Source organism: Herpailurus yagouaroundi, unplaced genomic scaffold, assembly GCF_014898765.1.
Source record: "Herpailurus yagouaroundi ecotype Mexico unplaced genomic scaffold, PumYag 186, whole genome shotgun sequence".
Lineage (NCBI taxonomy): Eukaryota > Metazoa > Chordata > Mammalia > Carnivora > Felidae > Herpailurus > Herpailurus yagouaroundi.
In genome coordinates, this window is record NW_024412417.1 from 48392792 (window position 1) to 48403493 (window position 10702).

Consider the following 10702-nt stretch of genomic DNA (forward strand, 5'->3'; position numbering starts at 1 on the left):
GGTGAAAGTTGGTGCCCTTGTCTGGCTCCTGATCTTGGAAGGAAAGCTGTCCTCCCTCCACCATCAAGTACGATGTTACCTGTGGGTTTTTCCTAGATGCCCTTTATTGGGTGGAGAAACTTCCCTACTCTTTCTGCTTTGTTAAGTGTTGTGGTCATGGGTAGATGCTATGTTTTGTCAAATGCTTTTATTCTATCTGTTGATGATCATGTGGTTTCCTCCCTTTATTTATTTAATATGGCGTGTTACATTGATTAACTTTCATTTGTTGAACGCAACTTGCAATCCTGGGATATTTTCCATTTGGTACTGGGAATAATCCTTTTTAAATGCTGGTGGGTTTGGGTTGCTAGTATTTTGTGGAGAATTTTTGCATTCATGTTCATAAGGGATATTGGTCTGTAGTTTTCTTGTGATGTCTTTGTCTGGTTTTGTTATCATGGTAATGCTGGCCTCTTAGAATGAGTTAGTGAGTCTTCCCTTTTTGAAAGCTTATGACAAACTGATGTTGATTCTTCTTTAAACTTCTGGTGGACTTTGGTAGTAAAGTCATCTGGGTTTTTAATGAGGGAAGATTTTTAGATTGTTATCTCTCTTTACCTGTTTCAGGTCCACTGTAAGAGTAGAAATTTTCTATTTCTGGGGCTCCTGGGGGGCTCAGTCGGTTAAGCACCCGACTTCGGCTCAGGTCATGATCTCATGGTCAGCGGGTTCGAGCCCCGCGTCGGGCTGTGTGCTGCTGACAGGTCAGAGTCTGGAGCCTGCTTCCGATTCTGTGTCTCCCTCTCTCTCTGTCCCTCCCCTGCTCATGCTCTCTCTTTCTCTCTCTCTCTCTCAAAAATAAATAAAAACATTTAAAAAAATTTTTAAAACAAAATTTCTATTTCTTCTTGAGCTAGTTTATATCTTTCTAGGAATTATTTCATTTCATCCAGATCATCTAATTTGTTGGCATATGGTTGTTCATAGTATTCCCTTATAATCATTTTTATTTCTGTAAGGTCAGTAGTAATGCCCCCTTTTTCATACATGATTTTAGTGATTTCAGTCTTCTCTCTTCCTCTTGGTCTGTCTAGCTAAAGGCTTTTCTATTTTATTTATCTTTTCATTTAATGTTTATTTATTTTTGAGAAAGTGAAAGCAGGAGAGGCGCAGAGAGAGGGGGACAGAGGATCTGAAGTGGGCTCTGTGCTGACAGGCTGACAGCAGTGAGCCTGACGTGGGGCTCGAACTCACCAACCATAAGGTCATGACCTGGGCTGAAGTCGGACTCTCAACTGACTGACCCACACAGGCGCACCTATATATCTTTTTAAAGAACCAACTTTTGGTTTCCTTGATTTTTTTTCCTACTGTTTTTCTATTCTCTGTTTCTGTTCTAATCTTTACTATTCCCATCCTTCTGCCTGCTTTGAGTTTAGTTTACTCCTCTCTACCTTCTTAGGGTGAAAGATTAGTTTATTAATTTGAGGTGTTTGCTATTTTCAGTGTAGGTGTTGAAAGATATCAATTTCTCCGAGCACTGCTTTTGCTGTATCCCATAAGTTTTGGTACGTTGTGTTTTTGTTTTTAGTCTTTTCAAAGTACTTTCTAATTTCCCTTGGAATTTCCTCTTTGACCATTAGTAATTTAGGAGTGTGTTGTTTAATTTCCACAGAAGTGTGAATTTTCCAAATTTCTTTCTTTCTGATGATTTGTAATTTCATTCTGTTTTGGTCAGAGAATATTCTTTGCATGATTTCAATCCTTTTAAATTTACTGAGACCTATTTTATGGCCTAACATACTTTCTGTCCTGGAGAATGTTTCACGTACACTTGAGAAGATTGTGTATCCTTTTGTTGTCGGGTGGAAAGTTCTATTATGCCTGTTAGGTCTAGTTGGCCTGTAGTGGTTTTCATGTCTTCTCTTTCTTTGCTGATCTTCTATCTAATTGTTCTATCCATTATGAAAGTTGGGTATTAAAGCTTCCAACTATTATTGTTGTTTTTTTTTTCCAACCAAAAGGTCTCACATATTTATTACTGAACCAACTCACTGGAGCAGAAGCTTAGCAACAGAGGAAATCATTTCCCTGCTAAAACATGTTTGTTATTCAGGTAGGAGGGATGTTACAGAGCCATCGGACAGGAACATGTGACGTTCATGCAGCATAAGTATGTGTGCCGTCTCATGTGCGATCCCTTAGAGACCCAGCTTGGTTCTTTTCCAATGCCCCCTCTTGGAGTTCTGCCTGATTTAATTGCCAATTTTCATCCAAATCCACCGGGCAATGGGCCCATTCTGCTTTTGTTTCTTGGCCGGGAATCGCTTAATCCTGAAAGTCTTGTGAGAAAACATGGCGAGGAACAGTCAACCGCACACACCACGACGGTGGGAAAAAAGTGAGAGCTCCAACTATTATTGTTAAATTGTAAGTTTCTCCCTTTAAAGGTTTTGTCAGTTTTTGCTTCATGTATTTTGAGGCTTTGTCGTTGGGTGCATATATGTTTATAAATATCGTGTCTTCTGGATTGAGTGACACTTATATCATAAGATGTTATAAGACAATTTCCATATGTTTTGTGAGCATCAGCTTAGATTTACATTGCTTCTGTAGCTGTCCTATAAGTCAGGGAGGAAAAAAAGCAGTTATAAACAAAAACTACTCATATGCCGTCTTTTGTATTTATCTTTGCACATAGCTGTACTGGTGTTCTGAATTTCTTCATGTGAATCCGAATTATTGTCTAGTGTCTTTTTATTTCAGCCCAAAGGACTTGCTTTAGTATTCCCTGTAGGTCAGATCCACTAACAACAAACTCTCCCCTCTTTGGTTTATTAAGAATGTTTTAAGCTTTTCTTCATTTTTTAAGAATGATTTTGTTGGTTATAGAATTCTTGGTTGACTTGTTTTCTTTTGATTACATCATTCTACTTTGGGTACGTCAGGTCTCTGAGACACTGTTCATTTCTTAATTTATTTTTCTTTCTAAGACTAGATAATCTCAATTGATACATCTTCAAATTCAATGATTCTTTTTCTGCTTGCTCAAATTTGATTTCGAATCCCTAGAGTGAATTTTTTTAAATGTTTCCTTATTTTTGAGAGAGATAGAGACAGTGTGAGAGAGGAGGGGCCAGAGAAAGAGGGAGACCCAGAATCTGAAGCAGGCTCCAGGTTCCGAGCTGTCAGCACAGAGCCCAATGCAGGGCTCGAACTCATAGACTGTGAGATCATGACTTAAGCCAAAGTCCGACACTTAACTGACTGAGCCACCCAGGCATCCCTCTATTTGATTCTTTTTTTTTAAATGTTTTTTTTTTTTTTTTTAACGTTTACTTATTTTTGAGACAGAGAGAGACAGGGCATGAACGGGGGAAGGGCAGAGAGAGAGGGAGACACAGAATCGGAAGCAGGCTCCAGGCTCTGAGCCATCAGCCCAGAGCCCGACGCGGGGGTCGAACTCACGGACCGCGAGATCGCGAGATCATGACCTGAGCTGAAGTCGGACGCTCAACGACTGAGCCACCCAGGCGCGCCTCTATTTGATTCTTTTAAAAAAATATTAGGACCTCCTGCCTGACTCAGTGAGAAGAGCATGTGACTCTTGATGTTAGGGTCATGAGTTTGAGCCCCACATTGGGTATGGAGATTACCTACGTGGATAAAACTTTAAAAAATTATTTTAAAAAATAAATAAATAAATAAATAATTTTATATTGTGCTAAAATATGTAAAACAAAATTTCCCATTTTAACCATTGTAAAGCATACGGTTCAGTGGCGTTGAGAACCTTCACGATGTCACGCAGCTGTCGCCACCATTCGTCTCCACTTTTTGATCATCCCTCGATGAAATTCCGCATCTGTTAAATAATAACTCCCATGTACCCCCCCAACCCTAGCCTCCGATAGTCACTGTTCCACCTCTGCCTCTATGAATTTAACTATCTAGGCCTCTCGTATAAGTGGAATCCTACAGTCTTGTGTCTGGATTATTCCACATAGTATCGGGACTTCAAGGTTCATCCAAATCGTAGCATTTACCAGAATTTCATTCTTTTTAAAGGCTGAATAATATTCCCTTGTATGTACATACCAAATTTTGCTTATCCATTTATCCATCGATGGATACTCAGGGTGTTTCCCACTTCCTTTCTGGGAATTTAGTCTCGCTCATAATAAGTGAGTTGCCATCTTCATTTCAGGACCCAGGTTGATGAAATGACCATTTTCTGGAATATTTCTGGTCTTCCGGGCTGAGGGAAAGAGAACTCTGGCAATTAAATGCTCTGGTATGAAGATGCCGCATGCCACTCCCTCTCACACCTCATTAGCCAACACCAGTCATATGGTCCCACCAGACCGCAAGGGGACCGGGCAGTGCTAACCCTGCACCGTCCCCCCCACCCCACGTTCCCGGGAGGGTGGAGCAGTTGATGAATATTCACTTCAGTGAAAATCATCATACTTCTACTTATCCCATCTACCGTAATTTTAATTACTCAGTTTTGTAGTTTATCCTCTAAATAACGAGTAACATTATTTGGTATTAGTGATTGTTTTCTGCATAAATGATCTGGCATCATGTTACCGAATTTTGCTGATTTCTGCAAAATAAAAAATATTCGCCTTGCCCCAGGTGAACAGTGGTTCAGATGGTCTTCTGAATCTAGACGTTGCCTCATCAAAAGCGGCACCTGATACAGGCGCAGCCCACAGGACATCTACAAGGCGACATTCCTGACGTTGAAGACTTCCGGGCCTTTAATGCTTACACTTTTAGAGAATGTGGGTCTCTCAAATTTCTTTCTAGCAATACTTATACAGGAACACTTTATATTTATGTCCTCCCGAATGAGTAAAAGAACTTTACGAGAATAATGTGTGGGACAATCTTGAGTTCCATCTCAGAAACAATGGGTAGATGATTGTAGTCGCGTGAACGTGTTTTGCTCGAGGATAAACAGATGGGTGTGTGTGCGCTGGGGACAGGGCTGGGGCTGAAAGAAACCACATTCCTGCTGACGGGTTCATTAACATCCTTGACCATCACTGTGTTTAGGAAGTGAAGTGTTTAGCGTTTTACATTCAGTTATACGTAAGTAAGTGTGTTACTTACACGGAAGTATTCTGCCGGTTCTTAGTTATATTATAAAGTTGATTCTCAACTGACATTTTTGTGGAGAATGTCTAATTTTTAGGAATAGGTTTTTGACATTAAATGGAAGAGGACTGTGTATGAGCAGTTGATACCAAATCACCTAAATATTCCTTTTAATGTTTCTTTCTTTCTTTCTTTTTTTTTAAAAATTTTTTTTTCAACGTTTATTTATTTTTTTTTTTTTGGGACAGAGAGAGACAGAGCATGAACGGGGGAGGGGCAGAGAGAGAGGGAGACACAGAATCGGAAACAGGCTCCAGGCTCCGAGCCATCAGCCCAGAGCCTGACGCGGGGCTCGAACTCATGGACCGCGAGATCGTGACCTGGCTGAAGTCAGACGCTTAACCGACTGTGCCACCCAGGCGCCCCCGTTTCTTTCTTTATATATTGAGAGAGTGTGCTTGAGCAGGGGGAGGCGCAGAGAGAGAGAGAGAGAGAGAGAATCCCAAGTAGGCTCCATACGGCCAGTGCAGAGCCCGACATGGGGCTCAGTCTCACAAACTGTTGAGCTCGTGACCTGAGCCAAAATCAAGACTCGGACACCCAACCGACTGAGCCACTCGGGTGCCCCTCACCTAAATATTTTTTAATACAGTGTCTGTTCCACAGCATAGACTCTTATTTTTTTTGTTTTTCAAACTTTCAAACAAACCTCTAGCGGTGCCTGGGTGGCTCAGTCCGTTGAATGTCTGGCCCTCGGTTTCGGCTCAGGTCGTGATCTCATGGCTCACGGGATGGAGCTCTGCGAGGGGCTCTGCTGACAGCGTGGAGCCTGCTTGGGATTCTCTCTCCCCCTCTCTCAGCTCCTCCCCCACTTGTGCTCGCACACGCTCTCTCTCTCTCTCTCTGTCTCTCTCAAAACAAATAAGTAAACTTAAAAACAAAGCTCTAATGCTCAATATCACCACCAACGTGCACGTGTGTCTTCGCCACGGCCACTAAGATACACCGTGTCCCCACCCTCACTCAGCCCCTGGTGGTTTTCACGCCCGAAGCGGAGATGAAAACGAAGCACGATCTCTCGAATGTTACATATAAGATAACAAGGTTCTAGGTGGCCCCCAGTTTCACCATTTGGAAGAGAATGTGTTCAGTAAGTTTCCCCCAACTCCCTGGTGTGGTGGCTGTCTTGGAGATCTGAAGTCTGTGTCTGAGCAGGGTCAGGGCCAAGGCCACCGCCTCTGCTTGATGTCCTCTAGGGCTCGCGCCGCTCAGCACCCCGTCATGTGAGCGCCCACGTGTCGAGAAGCGCAGGTCGTTTGTGATGGTCTCAGGCCACGAACACCCTCCGGTTCTGGACCGTTTCTTCCTCGGGGGCCGCGTGTTGGCAGCCTCACAGAGGGACTCAGGTCAGAAAGCCGGACGGAGGCTGACTCTTGTTAGGACACTTTGCTGCCATCTGCTGGGAGATTCTCAGAGTAGATCCGGACCTTTGTCACAGACGTGGTCGGAGACCATGAAACCGTAATTACAACACAGTGTAATGAAAATCAACAGTTGTCTACATCAAGAAGGACGTCCGTGACATGACGCTGCCCCCTTAGAGGTCATGCTCTTACAGCCACTGTCCTCCTCCTGGCCTGGCCAGGGCAGGTCACAAAGACAAAGGCCTGGGACAGAAGAGGACCCGGTGGAGTGAAGTCCCCACAATGTGAGCCTTCGCAACTCAACCCTGATGTAGATTTTATGTTGGGTTCATTGCCCTCGTGCTCAAAGACGTACAATCTCAGTTTCTTTTTTTATTTTATTTTATTTTATTTTATTTTATTTTATTTATGTTTATTTAGTTTTGAGAGAGACAGAGCATGGGCAGGGGCGGAGAGAAAGAAAGGGAGACACGGAATCCGAAGCAGCTCCAGGCTCCGAGCTGTCAGCACAGGGCCCTATGCGGGGCTTGAACCCACAAACCGCGAGATCGTGACCTGAGCTGAAGTCAGGCACTTAACCGACTGAGCCACCCAGGTGCCCCCATCCATTACTTTAAAAATATATATATATTTTAATGTTTATTCATTTTTGAGAGACAGAGACGGTGTGAGTGGGGGAGGGGCAGAGAGAGAGGGAGACACAGAATCCCAAGCAGGCTCCAGGCTCCGAGCTGTCAGCACAGAGCCCAATGCGGGGCTCGAATTCATGAACCGTGAGATCATGACCTGAGCCGAAGTCGGATGCTTAAGTGGCTGAGCCCCCAGGCGCCCCGAGAATCGCGGTTTCCTGAGGGGACGTGAGTGGTGCACCGGTGAGTGGGACCAGCAGCTCAGCGCACAGAGGTGAAGGGCAGGCCCACGCTTCCGCCGGCCCGCAGTCCAGACCCACCAGAGAAGCCCCCTCTCCTCGGCAGGGTAAGGAAAGGAGGCTTCCCCCCACAGCCCGGCTTTTGTCCTGTCTCTCCACTTGGCTTATGGTTCCTTAAGCTAGCGTCCCCCAGGGTGTGGCTGCCCCCTTGGGGGTGGCGCTCAAGGCCGGCGGCCCCTGCTCTAGCACCCACCACTGCCGCTCTCTGCCCCCCCCCCCCCCCGGGGGTCCTGGTGGCCGTGAGGGTGGGCGTGGCTCCCCAGAAGGCCCTGAAATGTCTCGGATCGAGACTTGGGTGAAGCGGGCTGGGGGTTTGACAAGTCTGCTAGCGGTCTGTACGTGCGTCAGGAGGTTCACCGGGTCGACATCTGTTCATCAGCGAGAGTATTTCTCTGGAGAGAAGCCCCCTCTCCCGCTGCGGTTGCCCGGAGATCTGTTCTGGGTAGGAAAAGCAGGATACGCGCTTGACTCTTTTTTTCCTTCCATTCGCATGATTCTCAATTCTTGGATGTTTATCTTATTTCCAATTTTTAATAATTTATTCCCTTTTCCTTTCTTTGCTATTGTGGTAAAATACACATAACATAAAACTTATCGGGGTGCCTGGTGGCTCAGTCGGTTAAGCATCGACTCTTGATTTCGGCTCAGGTCACGATCTTGGGATTCATGGGTTCGAGCGCCACGTCGGGCTCTGTGCTGACAGTGGAGAGCCGGCTTGGATCCTCTCTCTCTCCCTCTCTCTCCTTCTCTCTCTGCCCCTCCACACACTCTCTCTCAAAGTAAACATTTAGAAAAACATTTTAAAAAAGATGATAAGAGTTATCATCTTAACCATTTTTAAGCGTGCGTTTCTGTGGCGTCACCTCCATGCGTAACGTGCAGGCTTCACCCTGTCCTTCCTCAGAACTCTTTTCATCTTGTCCAACTGCAACAATACCCATCAAACCCTAACTCCAAACTGTCACCTCCCCCGGCCCCCGGCAACCCCCCTTCCACTTCCTGTCTGCAATTTTGACTATGCCCCTCACACAAGTGGATTTCATACAGTCCTCGTCTTTCACGGCCGGCTTATTTCACTCAGCGTCGTGTTTTCCGAGTTCACCCGCGCGGTACACGTGTCAGAATCCCCTTCCTTTTGAAGGCTGGATCATGTTCCAGTGTAAGGACGGACGGCGTTTTGCTTGTCCGCTCATCCACGCTTCCTTCCGTGTTTTAGCTACCGTGAATGTTGCCACCGTGAACGTGGCTGCACAAAAAATCTCGAGTCCTTGCTTTCAATTCTTTGGGGCACGTGCCCACAAGTACACCTGCGGGGTCATGTGGTAATTATCAGTATCTCGAGGAAATGCCACACTGTTTGGCACAGCAGTTGTATCATCTCACGTGCCCACCAACAGCGCCCGAGGGGGGGGCTCCAGTCACTCCGCGTCCTCGCCGACGTTTGTTATTTTCTTCGTTTTTATTTTTGGACAGTGATCCTCCTCACGAGTGTGAGGCGGCGTCTTATCATAGCTTTGATTTGCGCGCCCCTAATGCTTAGTGACGTCGAGCACCTCTTCCTGTGCTTATTGGCCATTTGCGTGTCTTCGGAGCAATGTCTGTTCCGTGTCCTATGCCCGTCATTGAACCGGGTTGTTGTTGTTGTTGTAGAAGTAAGTGCTCTACATATTCTGGATGGTAATCCTTCATCAGAGCTATGCTTGCAAATATTTTCTCTCTTTCTGTGGCTAATGCCTTTTCTTACTCTGTGGCTAATGCCTTTTGATGGACAAAAATGTTTTAATCTTCATGGAGTCCGATTTGTTTCCTTTTTCTTTTTTTTAAAAACATGTTTGCACACTTTTTTTATTTTTTTAAACATTTATTCATATTTTGAGAGACAGAGCGTGAGTGGGGGAGGGGCAGAGAGAGAGGGAGACACAGAATCTGAAGAAGGCTCCAGGCTCTGAGCTGACAGCCCAGAGCCCGACACAGGGCTTGAACTCACAGATCGTGAGATCGTGACCTGAGCTGAAGTCGGACGCTTAACCGACTGAGCTACCCAGGGCCCCTGTTTATTTTTTCTTCTGTTGCCTCTGCTTTTGCTGTCACAACCAAGAAGTCGCTCCCAAATCCAAAGTCATGCATCTTTTGTCCTATGTTTCATTCTAAAAGCTTTATTGTTTTCTGTCTTTTTCTTCTTTGAAAGAGAGAGAGAGAGAGAGAGCACGTGCACGTGTGGTAGGGGGGAGAGAATGAGAATCCCAAGCAGGCTCCGTGCCCAGTGCAAAGCCCAACACAGGGGCTCGATCCCACAAGCCTGGATCATGACCTGAGATGAAATCAAGGTCGGACGCTCAACTGACTGAGCCACCCAGGCGCCCCTGTTGTTTTCAGTCTTAAAATTAAATCTCTGATCCAATTTGAGTTAATTCTTGTACGTGATGTGAGCTAAGGCTCCAACAGCATTCTCCAGCATGTGGATGTCCAGTTTTCCAGCACCGTATGTTGAAAAGACTGTCCTTTCCCCACTGAATAGTCTTAGCTTCCTTGTCAAAAATCGCTTGTTCATATATCTGAGGCTCCATTTCTGAGGTTCTCTATTCTGTCCCTTTGGTCTGTATACCTGGCTTTATGCCAATAGCATGTCATCTCGATCACAGTAGGTCGGTTAGTATGTGTCGAAATCAGGAAGTGTGATCCTTCCAGCTTTGGTCTTCTTTTTCAAGATGGTTTTGGCTATTTGGGTCCCCTTGAGATTTCATCTAATTTTAGGATGAATTTTGTATTTCTGCAAAAGTTGTCCGAAGGATTTTGACAGGGATTGCACTGAATCTGTAGATCACTTGGGTAGTATCGACGTTTTCACGATATTAAGTCTTCCAACCCGTGAACGTGAATGTGTTTCCATTTGTTTGCACCGTCTCCAATTCTTTTACAAAAATTTCTAGTTTGCCTTGCTTTTCACCTCCTTGGTTAATTTCTGATTATTTTATTCTTTTTGATGCTGTGTAAATGAGATTGTTCTGTAATTTCTTTTTCAGATCGTTCATTACTAGTCTATAGAAACACAACTAATGTGTGTGTGTTGACCTCGTGTTCTGCTACTTTACTGAACGCATTTACCAGTTCTAACGGGGGTTTCTGTGCAACCATTAGGCTTTTCCACATATAAGATCCTATCATCTGCAAATGGAGATAAGTTGAGTTCTTCCTTTCTAATCTGGATGCCTTTTCTTTCTTTTTTCTTGTCTAATTGCTTTGGCTAGATGAAGAGAAATGA

At 44.8% G+C, this 10702-nt stretch overlaps 1 pseudogene; it reads right to left on the minus strand.

The window, feature by feature from the left end:
* Positions 1 to 2073: 2073 nt before the first annotated feature.
* On the minus strand, positions 2074 to 2802 carry LOC121043124 (60S ribosomal protein L39-like; annotated as a pseudogene).
* Positions 2803 to 10702: the final 7900 nt, after the last annotated feature.